The sequence below is a fragment of the Triticum aestivum genome, chromosome 6B (genome assembly GCF_018294505.1).
Source record: "Triticum aestivum cultivar Chinese Spring chromosome 6B, IWGSC CS RefSeq v2.1, whole genome shotgun sequence".
Lineage (NCBI taxonomy): Eukaryota > Viridiplantae > Streptophyta > Magnoliopsida > Poales > Poaceae > Triticum > Triticum aestivum.
In genome coordinates this window covers 577,456,454-577,468,546 of record NC_057810.1, presented here as the reverse complement: position 1 = coordinate 577,468,546, position 12,093 = coordinate 577,456,454, and positions in this window count along the sequence as shown.

Here is a 12,093-nt window from a genome sequence, read left to right as displayed (position 1 = left end):
ATTAATACGCATCCGAGGCCTTTTCGTGATGCGTCACAATACACTTCAAAATTTTTGTGTATGTCTGGCACAACCAATACTGGTGCTGTTGTTAATTTCCTTTTGAGTTCTTGGAAACTTTTCTCACAAGCTTCAGTCCATACAAATTTCTTATCCTTCTTGAGTAACTGTGTCATTGGTTTTGCTATGGTAGAGAACCCTTCAATAAACCTTCAGTAATATCCTTCCATTCCCAAGAAACTTCGTATGTCCATTACGTTGGCTGGTGGTTTCCAGCCAAGTACGGCCTTGACCTTTTCCGGGTCTACGACAACACCTTCTTGGGTTAATACATGGCCTAGAAAACCAACCTGTCTTAACCAAAATTCACATTTGCTGAACTTGGCGTATAATTGCTGTTTCCTTAATTCTCCCAGTACAATCCTGAGATGTTCATCATGCTCTTCTGGTGTCTTGGAGTATACCAGAATATCATCAATGAACACCACAACAAATTTGTCCATAAATTTCATAAACACTTTGTTGATGAGGTGGACAAAATATGCGGGGGCATTTGTCAGGCCAAACAGCATTACTGTAAATTCATATAGTCCGTATCTGGAGGTGAATGCTGTCTTGGGTATATCTTCTGTCCGTACTTTTAATTGATGGTATCCCGACCTTAAATCAATTTTTGAGAAAACCTTGGCTTGAGCGAGCTGGTCAAATAAATCATTTATCCGTGGCATCGGATATTTGTTTTTGATGGTGACCATGTTGAGTGCTCGATAGTCTATACATAATCTTAGTGTCCCATCCTTTTTCTTGGCGAATAATACTGGTGAACCCCAAGGTGAGGAGCTGGCTCGTATAAATCCTTTGTCCAGTAATTCTTTTATTTGCTTCTTTAATTCTACTAACTCGGAGGGTGCCATTCTGTAGGGCTTCTTGTAAATGGGGGTGGTTCCAGGTGCTAGTTCAATGATGAATTCTATTTCCCGGTCTGGTGGCATGCCTGGTAGTTCTTCGGGAAATACGTCGGGGAACTCACACAACACTGGAACTTTGCTTAACTCTGAAATATCCACATTGTTCAACCTTGGTTGTCGTGATATTTGTCTTTCTTGAGCTGCAATTTTTATTGTCTTCCCGTGATGATGTGTAAGAATTACAGTCCGATTGAAGCAATCGATAAATCCTTTGTTGGTGGTTAACCAGTCCATTCCTAGGATAACATCTAGTCCCTTATTTTCCAATACAATGAGGTTTGCATGAAACTTTAGTCCCTCAAACTCAATAACCACACCTTGGCAGTAACTCTGAATAATTTTCTTAATCCCGGGGGACTTGATGATCATGGATTTTTCCAAGGGAAGAAGCGGAAAATCATTTTGCAAAGCAAATTTCTTTGAAATGAACGAGTGAGAAGCTCCAGAATCAAACAAAACCGTGGCAGGTATTGTGTTGACAGGAAACGTACCGAGTACGATATCCGGGGCATTCTGTGCTTCCTCCTTGGTCACATGGTTCAAGTGACCCTTCTTGTGATTGTTATTGGGGTTGAAGTTGTTACGCTTAGGTGTTGAATTATTTCCACCGTTGTTCGGCTTGGGAGCTGAGTTTCTTGGCTTTCGGCACTATTTGGCATAGTGCCCTTCTTCTCCACAAGCGTAGCAAGTAACACCTGGGCGGTATGTAAAATCCTTGTCCCTTGCATGAATTTTTTTGTTTGGGCATGGAACATTGGTTGTGGACTTGTTTGCTCCATTCTTCTGAAAATCAGTCTTGTTCCGGTTGTTGCAAGCATGAGTAGTCTGGTCCCTTTTGCGCCTGTGAAAAGCTTCCAAGCTGCGGCACTCATTTTCCAATGTAATGGCTTTATCCACAAGTGTTTTGAAATCCGGAAAGGTGTGTACGACTAGCTGGCATTTAAGTGCTAGTGCCAGACCATCCAAATTTTTTTCCATCTTTTTATTTTCAGTCATGTGCTCTTTGTTGGCATAACGAGACAATAGAGTAAACTGACTATTGTACTCAGTCACTGTCATGCTTCTTTGCTTGAGGTCATCAAATTCCCTATTCTTGATCTTCATAATGCTTCTAGGAATGTGCGCCCCACGAAAACCTTCTTTAAAATCTTCCCAGGTGATGTTATTTTCATTGGGGTGCATGTGTAGGAAATTCTCCCACCATGATGCAGCTGCTCCAGTGAGGCAGTGAGGTGCATATAGTACCTTCTCACGGTCTGAACATTGTGCAATAATTAATTTCCTTTCAATGTATCGAAGCCAATCATCGGCCTCAAGCGGTCTATCAGTGTGAGAGAATGTTGGGGGATGTGTCTTTTGTAGTTCAGACAACTTGGAATGCTGCTGATATGTTTCACGGTGATTTCCCATATTGATAATATGGTTCATCATTTCTTGATGTTGCTGCTGGCTTTGCTCATAAAGGCAGCATACTTGAGAAAATGCTGCTTCACTGCCTTGTTGACTTGACTGCCCCTGTGTGAAATTATTACTTGTCTGCGTACCATAATTTTCTTCCGGCGGACTTGGCATGGAACGAGTCCAAGGACGAGGCATTTTCCACTCTGGGGTATTTTTGTAAAACTCATGAGAAAAACTGAGTGGCAAAATAAATAATTTTGCAAAGGCGGAAATTTAAGAACTCCAACATTTTCAGGAAAGTTCTTGATTGCGCATGGAGAAGGACCGCTAAGTACATATCTTACACGCAAGCCGTAATTATACAATACATCACTCAGGATGTGCGTACACATTCCTGACATGTTATTTAGGCTAGTGCACTTCTCCCAGCTCCTACATGATGTGCACACAAACTACTTCTCACAACCTATATACATATAAACATATCATACAAGCTGGTACATCGCACGGCTGCTAGGCACACTTAGTCGGAGATGGTGAGAATTTCCCTCGGCCTGCCGAGGGTAAGACCCAGTGATGCTGGAGACTCAACCTCCTCCTCACTAATAGGCTCCAGGCGCGAAGTGCTGAGTTGAGGGGCTGGTGCGGGCGCGGCAGGTGGTGCAGTACTGACTGGAGTAGGAGCAATGACCTGGTTAAACTCCTCAGTGGTAGGCAGGCGGCGAACAGTGGCGAAGATGGCAGGTGCATAGGATGCTGTGGACGAGATGTAAGTCAGTGGTGGTGCTGTATGGAGAAGCTCCCTCCTGTTGGTGGAACAACCCTGCACAAAGTCCATACGAGCAGCCACAAGGTCGTCCACGAGGTTATCAAAAGCTGCCTCAAGAGCCTTGAGATACTCAACCAACATCTCAATAGCCTCATCTCTCTCTCCCCTAGGGCAAGCGAATGCATAGTGACAAGTGTATGGCACGTGGCAGGGAGGTAGCGGTAGCGACGAGCCTTCATCGAAGGAAGAGCATCCCGGAGACGAGCTATCGCCTCACGGGCAGCCATCTGCATGGCATGACTCTCCGTAGGCATGGCCCTTCCCACAAATTGGAAGCGGTGTGACTCAGAACATCCTCCCTTGAATTGCACCGCGGCCTGGTGCATAGACACCTTGTCGCTGATCTTGTGCTGGTAGAGTGTGAACTCCGGACGAGCTGATGGCCCGATCGCGACCTTGGTGATGGATACGAGAAGCTTGATAAATCCCTCAGGTACATTGGCGAACACCTGTGACTCATAGTCACTGCCAGCCATCTACAAAAGTAGACAAAAATTTCGAATAGTCAAATCATAAATTTATGATGACTAACAGGAAATTGCTACATTCGCTAAATATTAAAATAGCACTCATTACGCTAATAACCGATTAGCGATCGCACCTAGTGGCTTCCTACAGTTAGCCTGGCTCTGATACCAAGTTTGTCAGGACCGGTTTTCCAATAAAACATTTATTGAGAAACTGACACTTATATAGACCAGTATAGGAAAATCTTCCTTACTAGTAGACAAATCCTTGATACAGAAATCCAGAAGTACTAAATATTATACAAGGTTGAGCTGAGGTTGCTCAACAATTTATTACAAGCACGCCAATATTATACATAAAGGCGGGTATGACACAAGGGTATGGTGGCATAACTACTGACTCGTAATAAAAGTGGTGGTGGATATGTCACAGTGAAGTGGGTGACATGACTCCTAAATCTTACAGCTCATCGAGCGTCGGAGTGAGGCTCGACGATTTTATTCGGGTAGCGGAAGCATGTATGATACAAGTGACCAATTCCAGGATCGCACAGGACTGACTGGGACTCCTCTAGGCGTCGAACTCGCTATCGTACTCTTCATCCATAAGATCGCCTTCGTCAACATCTGGCCAAATCAACATGCCAGGTGAGTACTTTGAATGTACTCGCAAGACAGTTCGGACATAAGATATAACAAATGCAAACATGATGCACATGAGTAGTTTAGTAATGCACACTCAGATAATAAATTTGCACGGCATGTTAAATAAAAAGAAAGTCAGGCGGTAGTCCTCCCGAAATCCCAATAAAATAACTGAAGACCGATCGGGTGTCTGAAGCGATGCCTCGAAAGGTAGAAATAAATTAACATGCCGCAGTCGGGCGTTAGGGCGACACCGCATAAAGGGCTTATATTGAAATGTAAATGACAGTGCGTGCCACAGTCGGACGTCTTAAGCGACATCTCGAAAAGGGCTTAGAATGAAAGTAAATAACAGGGATGCCATAGTCGGACGTCTGAGCGACATCACATAAAGGGCTTATATCAAAAGTAAATAACAAGAATGCCACAGTCGGACGCCAGAGCGACATCACATAAATGGCTTATATTTCATAATTCGAATTCAAGAAGTTCATGAATTTAAATCATTGCAAGGAAATGCTCAATACGTAATACTAAATGGGTTAGTCCAACCACAGGAACAACATTCAGCCGGGTTTAACACGCATGTTTATTCACCGGGGATTATCACTGAGACTGACACTGAGACGGACGTTGGGACTGACACTAACACTGACATAGATAAGTTGATCACAGTCCTTGACCATAGATACGGTTACTCGAATGGTTTTGACTCTGCAGAGGTTGCACTCTTTAACCACAGCCAACGGATTTCAGTAGTCACAAAGGACTAGTTCCGTTTATGGTATTTTTAGAAGAAACACATCTAACCAGTACACACCCCATTCACATCCCATTGCCAGGGATCACCCTAGGAACATTCAAGAAAAACTTTAAGACGGGGAGGCCACAACCTCGAATAGCATGGGATCAAATTTATATCGCGTGCTCTAAGGGGTGCCCCCTCTCGGTCCCAACCGGAAACACCCATGCCCCCTGACCGGATGACGGGCTTTAATCCAGGGCATGGAACCCTCATCATGGCCCCTCTATTTGGTGTGTACGTGGAAAGAGGGTTTGCAACTTACTAAACCGTATTCTTTGCCAGAAACATGTGGTAGCACAAAAGGGGACGGATGGTAACGTGACTTGATCCATGTTAACACCGAGTTAAACGGTTGACATAGACTGGCATGCTTCAACAATACCATCTTACCACCTTTCCATGTCACCACATGATCATGTTATCTCTCATCAAATGACACATCAAGTTTCGAAGCTTACTTGCAGTTGCCTTGCATGGCAATATAACACTTACTGATGCTTATATAAACATGCCATGAAACAACTACTCAAACAAACATGCAAAACACTCATCGTGTAAAAGGTTCAAACATGCTTGCCTGGTTCGGAGTGGTCGGAGTCTAGCTCGGCGAAGTTTGCGGTTCCGTCACCTCCTCCTGTATCTATGGTATAAAGAAATCGTATACTAACATAAATACCGTGTGTGCATAAAACTTGTTCCAAATATTTTTCAAATAAATATGATAAAAAAAACTAGACAGAACATAAAGATGACAAAAAAAGAATCAATTCTAAATCATCTTCTGTTTAAAAGTTATTAAGGTTTTAGTCTAGGGACTCATCTGTAATGAAACCGAAAGTTTCCAGGGGGTAGTTTATAAAAAACAGAAAACGTTTCAGTTAGAAAGCATATTCTGCCCGAAGGCGTTTTCCAAAAACGGTTCAAAAAAAGAGAAAAAGCTGACAAGGGGGTCCCACTCGTCAGGTTTGAATCTTCAAAATAGAGCACACTGGCGCCCGAGGGCCGCGATGGTTGCCGGCGGCGATCCACGACGAGGTATGGGGAAAGGAGGGTACCTACGGGTTCACTGAGTCCTTCCGCACCTGTGGGTGGTGGAGTTGGTCGTCGGCGAGCACCGCGTCGATGGCGGCCTCTACTTCGGCGGACGGCGGTTCGGGTGGTGATGGGTCTCGTCGAGGAGGGCTGCAACCTTAAAATTGAAGCTTGGGTTAGAAGTGTGGGTGCACTAGGAGGTTGCTGACAAGGTATGGGAGGCGGGGTTGTTCTCACCGGAGCGGTTCTTGCCGGAGCCCGAAGCGGATCAGGGCGGCCGAAGTCGGGGAAGAAGGCTTCCCCGAGGTCTACCTAGTAGCTAGGCGTGGCTCCGGTGAGGTGGAGGGGTGATGCCTGGTCGAGATCGAGCTCGAGGCCCCCTTTTATAGCCGGCCCAAGGCGGTTGCCGTGATCGGGATTTCTCCGGCGGTGATTACGGTGAGGCAGTGGTTGAACTGGAGGTTTAGGGGTCGGGGCAGCTGTGGATAGGTTCACCGGTTCCATCCCGGGGCTAAGCTCGTCAAAACTTGGGCGCTACTCCACGCTCTCGACGGAACGGCCTCACGGGGCTCGTCGGCGGCAGAGAGCGCGCTCTGCGCCTCTCTGGTCGCGGTGACTGTGCTGCAGCATGCATAGGGAAGGGGATGGCCACGTGGAGGATGTTGGTGGCTTGGGCGGTGCTGGACGGCGCCGAAAGGCAGGGCCGGCCCCTGCTGGCCGCCACGGGTGGTTCTGCCACCGCAGAAGACGCCGACGATGAGGTGCCACATCGCCATCGACACTTGCGCCCGTCCAAATGATCGTGCGGCGCACTGGATAAGAAGAAGGAGCAGTGAGCATCGTGCCAACGCAGGCACTGGCAAGACTGATGCCATGCTCTGAAGAAACAACACTGTCGACTGAACTGAATCACTGAAACCTGAACTTTTCTGAATTTTGACAGAAACAGTGCATGCCAGGTGTTCGATGAAATGTTTTTGGCATGTGGAAAATTTTTCTAGAGTTGATCTTTGGTGAGGTGACCTCTCAATCCATCTGGGGGCTGCCTGATTTATCTCAGAATTTTTGGAGAAGAAAAATAATGAATTTCACCAAAAATGGCAAATCTGGTCCAAACTTGCAGTAAGAAAAATTTGAAAATTTTGAATTGTGGACAAGTGGATCTTGATGGATCTAGGTTGAGGGTGCTAAGGACTAGTCAGAGGAGTTTGTTTGGGACCAAAACTCAAAAGGGTTCTGGTGGTTCCTTTGTAAATCACCAAGGTTCAAAATAAATGACAGAAATTGTTTTGAGGATAAAATAAATAGAATAAAAATCAAAAATGGGTTGAACTTGCTGGGATTGGATATTTGACTTGACACAAAGTGGAGGGGTGGGTTTAGGAAGAAAATTTTCAACCTAGGTCATGGCAAGAAAAATTTTGAATGAGGAAGGATCAATCCATAAGTCATAGGGTTATTTTTAAAAGAATGAATTTCAAAGAACTTTCCAAAAGAAAATATTTGTGTTGAGTCAACACTAAATGAAAAGCCCTCAAGACCAAAATAAAAGTTGAGAAGAACACATAAAATATTTGCCATAAAGGTTTTGAGAAGGAGAGGCTTTTAAAAAAATTAAGTAACCTCCTTCCCATAAAAAGGAAAATAATAAAACCAAATAAATTTTTTGGGGTGTTATAGATGAACTATAATATGCAAGGGATGGACGAGACTATTCCCGAACTCTTCGCAATGCTAAAGGCTGCGGAGGTAGAAATCAAGAAGGAGCATCGAGTGTTGATGGTCAATAAGACCACCAGTTTCAAGAAAAAGGGTAAAGGGAAGAAGAAGGGAAACTTCAAGAAGAACATCAAACAAGTTGCTGCTCAAGAGAAGAAACCCAAGTCTGGACCTAAGCCTGAAATTGAGTGCTTCTACTGCAAGCAGACTGGTCACTGGAAGCGGAACTGCCCCAAGTATTTGGCGGATAAGAAGGATGGCAAGGTGAACAAAGGTATATGTGATATACATGTTATTGAAGTGTACCTTACTAATGCTCGCAGTAGCACCTGGGTATTTGATATTGGTTCTGTTGCTAATATTTGCAACTCGAAATAGGGACTACGGATTAAGCAAAGATTGGCTAAGGACGAGGTGACGATGCGCATGGGAAATGGTTCCAAAGTCGATGTGATCGCGGTCGGCACGCTACCTCTACATCTACCTTTGGGATTAGTTTTAGACCTGAGTAATTGTTATTTGGTGCCAGCGTTGAGCATGAACATTATATCTGGATCTTGTTTGATGCGAGACGGTTATTCATTTAAATCTGAGAATAATGGTTGTTCTATTTATATGAGTAATATCTATTATGGTCATGCACCCTTGAAGAGTGGTCTATTTTTATTAAATATCGATAGTAGTGATACACATATTCATAATGTTGAAGCCAAAAGATGCAGAGTTGATAATGATAGTGCAACTTATTTGTGGCACTGCCGTTTGGGTCATATTGGTGTAAAGCGCATGAAGAAACTCCATATTGATGGACTTCTGGAATCACTTGATTATGAATCACTTGGTACCTGCGAACCGTGCCTCATGGGCAAGATGACTAAAACGCCGTTCTCCGGAACTATGGAGTGAGCAACTGATTTGTTGGAAATCATACATACTGATGTATGTGGTCCAATCAATATTGAGGCTCGCGGCGGGTATCGTTATTTTCTCACCTTCACAGATGATTTGAGCAGATATGGGTATATCTACTTGATGAAACACAAGTCTGAAACATTTGAAAAGTTCAAAGAATTTCAAACTGAAGTGGAAAATCATCATAACAAGAAAATAAAGTTTCTATGATCTGATCATGGAGGAGAATATTTGAATTACGAGTTTGGTTTACATTTGAAGCAATGCGGAATAGTTTCGCAACTCACGCCACCCGGAACACCACAAAGAAATGGTGTGTCCGAACGTCGTAATCGTACTTTACTAGATATGGTGCGATCTATGATGTCTCTTACTGATTTACCACTATCGTTTTGGGGTTATGCTTTAGAGACGGCCGCATTCACATTAAATAGGGCACCATCAAAATCCATTGAGATGACGCCTTATGAACTGTGGTTTGGCAAGATACCGAAGTTGTCGTTTCTTAAAGTTTGGGGCGGCGATGCTTATGTGAAGAAACTTCAACCAGATAAGCTCGAACCCAAATCGGAAAAAATGTGTCTTCATAGGATACCCAAAAGAGACTATTGGGTACACCTTCTATCACAGATCTGAGGGCAAGATTTTTGTTGCTAAATTCGGATCCTTTCTAGAGAAGGAGTTTCTCTCGAAAGAAGTGAGTGGGAGGAAACTAGAACTTGATGAGGTAACTGTACATGCTCCCTTATTGGAAAGTAGTTCATCACAAGAACCGGTTCCTATGACAACTACACCAATCAGTGAGGAAGCTAATGATACTGATCATGAAACTTCAGATCAAGTTACTACCGAACCTCGTAGGTCAACCAGAGTAAGATCTGCACCAGAGTGGTACGGTAATCCTATTCTGGAAGTCATGTTACTTGCCCATGGCGAACCTACGAACTATGAGGAAGCGATGATGAGCCCAGATTCCGCAAAATGACTTGAGGCCATGAAATTTGAGATGGGATCCATGTATGAGAACAAAGTGTGGAATTTGGTTGACTTGCCCGACGATCGGCAAGCCATCGAGAATAAATGGATCTTCAAGAAGAAGACTAACGCTAATGGTAATGTAACTGTCTACAAAGCTCGACTTGTTGCGAAAGGTTTTCGACAAGTTCAAGGGGTTGACTACGATGAGACTTTCTCAGCCATAGAGATGCTTAAGTCTGTCCGAATCATGTTAGCAATGGCCGCATTTTATGATTATGAAATATGGCAAATGGATGTCAAAACTGCATTCCTAAATGGATTTCTGGAAGAAGAGTTGTATATGATGCAACCAGAAGGTTTTGTCGATCCAAAAGGTGCTAACAAAGTGTGCAAGCTCCAGCAATCCATTTATGGACTGGTGCAAGCCTCTCAGAGTTGGAATAAACACTTTGATAGTGTGATCATAGCATATGGTTTTATACAGACTTTTGGAGAAGCCTGTATTTACAAGAAAGTGAGTGGGAGCTTTGTAGCATTTATGATATTATATGTAGACGACATATTGTTAATTGGAAATGATATAGAATTTCTGGATAGCATAAAGGGATACTTGAATAAAAGTTTTTGGATGAAAGACCTCGGTGAAGCTGCTTACATATTGGGCATCAAGATCTATAGAGATAGATCAAGACGCTTAATTGGACTTTCACAAAGCACATACCTTGATAAAGTTTTGAAAAAGTTCAAAATGGATCACGTAAAGAAAGGGTTCTTGCCTGTATTGCAAGGTGTGAAGTTGAGTCAGACTCAATGCCCAACCATAGTAGAAGATAGAGATAAAATGAAAGATGTTCCCTATGCTTCAGCCATAGGCTCTATCATGTATGCAATGTTGTGTACTGGACCTGATGTATGCTTAGCAATCAGTTTAGAGGGGAGGTACCAAAGTAATCCAGGAGTGGATCACTGGACAGCGGTCAAGAATATCCTAAAATACCTGAAAAGGACTAAGGATATGTTTCTCGTTTATGGAGGTGACAAGGAGCTAGTTGTAAATGGTTACGTCGATGCAAGTTTTGACGTTGATCCGGACGATTCTAAATCGCAAACCGGATACGTGTTTATATTGAACGGTGGAGCTGTCAGTTGGTGCAGTTCTAAACAAAGCGTCGTGGCGGGATCTACATGCAAAGTGGAGTACATAGTTGCTTCGGAAGCAGCAAATGAAGGAGTCTGGATGAACGAGTTCATTTCCGATCTAGGTGTTATACCTAGTGCATCGGGACTAATGAAGATCTTTTGTGACAATACTGGTGCAATTGCCTTGGCAAAGGAATCCAGATTTCACAAGAGGACCAAGCACATCAAGAGACGCTTCAATTCCATCCGGGACTAAGTCCAGGTGGGAGACATAGAGATTTGCAAGATACATACGGATCTGAATGTTCCAGACTCATTGACTAAGCCTCTTCCACGAGCAAAACATGATCAGCACCAAGACTCCATGGGTGTTAGAATCATTACTGTGTAATCTAGATTATTGACTCTAGTGCAAGTGGGAGACTGAAGGAAATATGCCCTAGAAGCAATAATAAAGTTATTATTTATTTCCTCATATCATGATAAATGTTTATTATTCATGGTAGAATTGTATTAACCGGAAACATGATACATGTGAATACATAGACAAACTTAATGTCACTAGTATGCCTCTACTTGACTAGCTCATTAATCAAAGATGGTTATGTTTCCTAACCATAGACATGAGTTGTCATTTGATTAACGGGATCACATCATTAGGAGAATGATGTGATTGACATGACCCATTCTGTTAGCTTAGCACTTGATCGTTTAGTATGTTGCTATTGCTTTCTTCATGACTTATACATGTTCCTACAACTATGAGATTATGCAACTCCCGTTTACCGGAGGAACACTTTCTGTTCTACCAAACGTCACAACGTAACTGGGTGATTATAAAGGATCTCTACAGGTGTCTCCAAAGGTACATGTTGAGTTGGCGTATTTCGAGATTAGGTTTTGTCACTCCGATTGTCAAACAGGTGTCTCTGGGCCCTCTCGGTAATGCACATCACTATAAGCCTTGCAAGTAATGTAGCTAATGAGTTAGTTACGGAATGATGCATTACATAACGAGTAAAGAGACTTGCCGGTAACGAGATTGAACTAGGTATTGAGATAGTGACGATCGAATCTCAGGCAAGTAACATACCGATGACAAAGGGAACAACGTATGTTGTTATGCGGTTTGACCGATAAACATCTTCGTAGAATATGTAGGAGCCAATATGAGCATCCAGGTTCCGCTATTGGTTA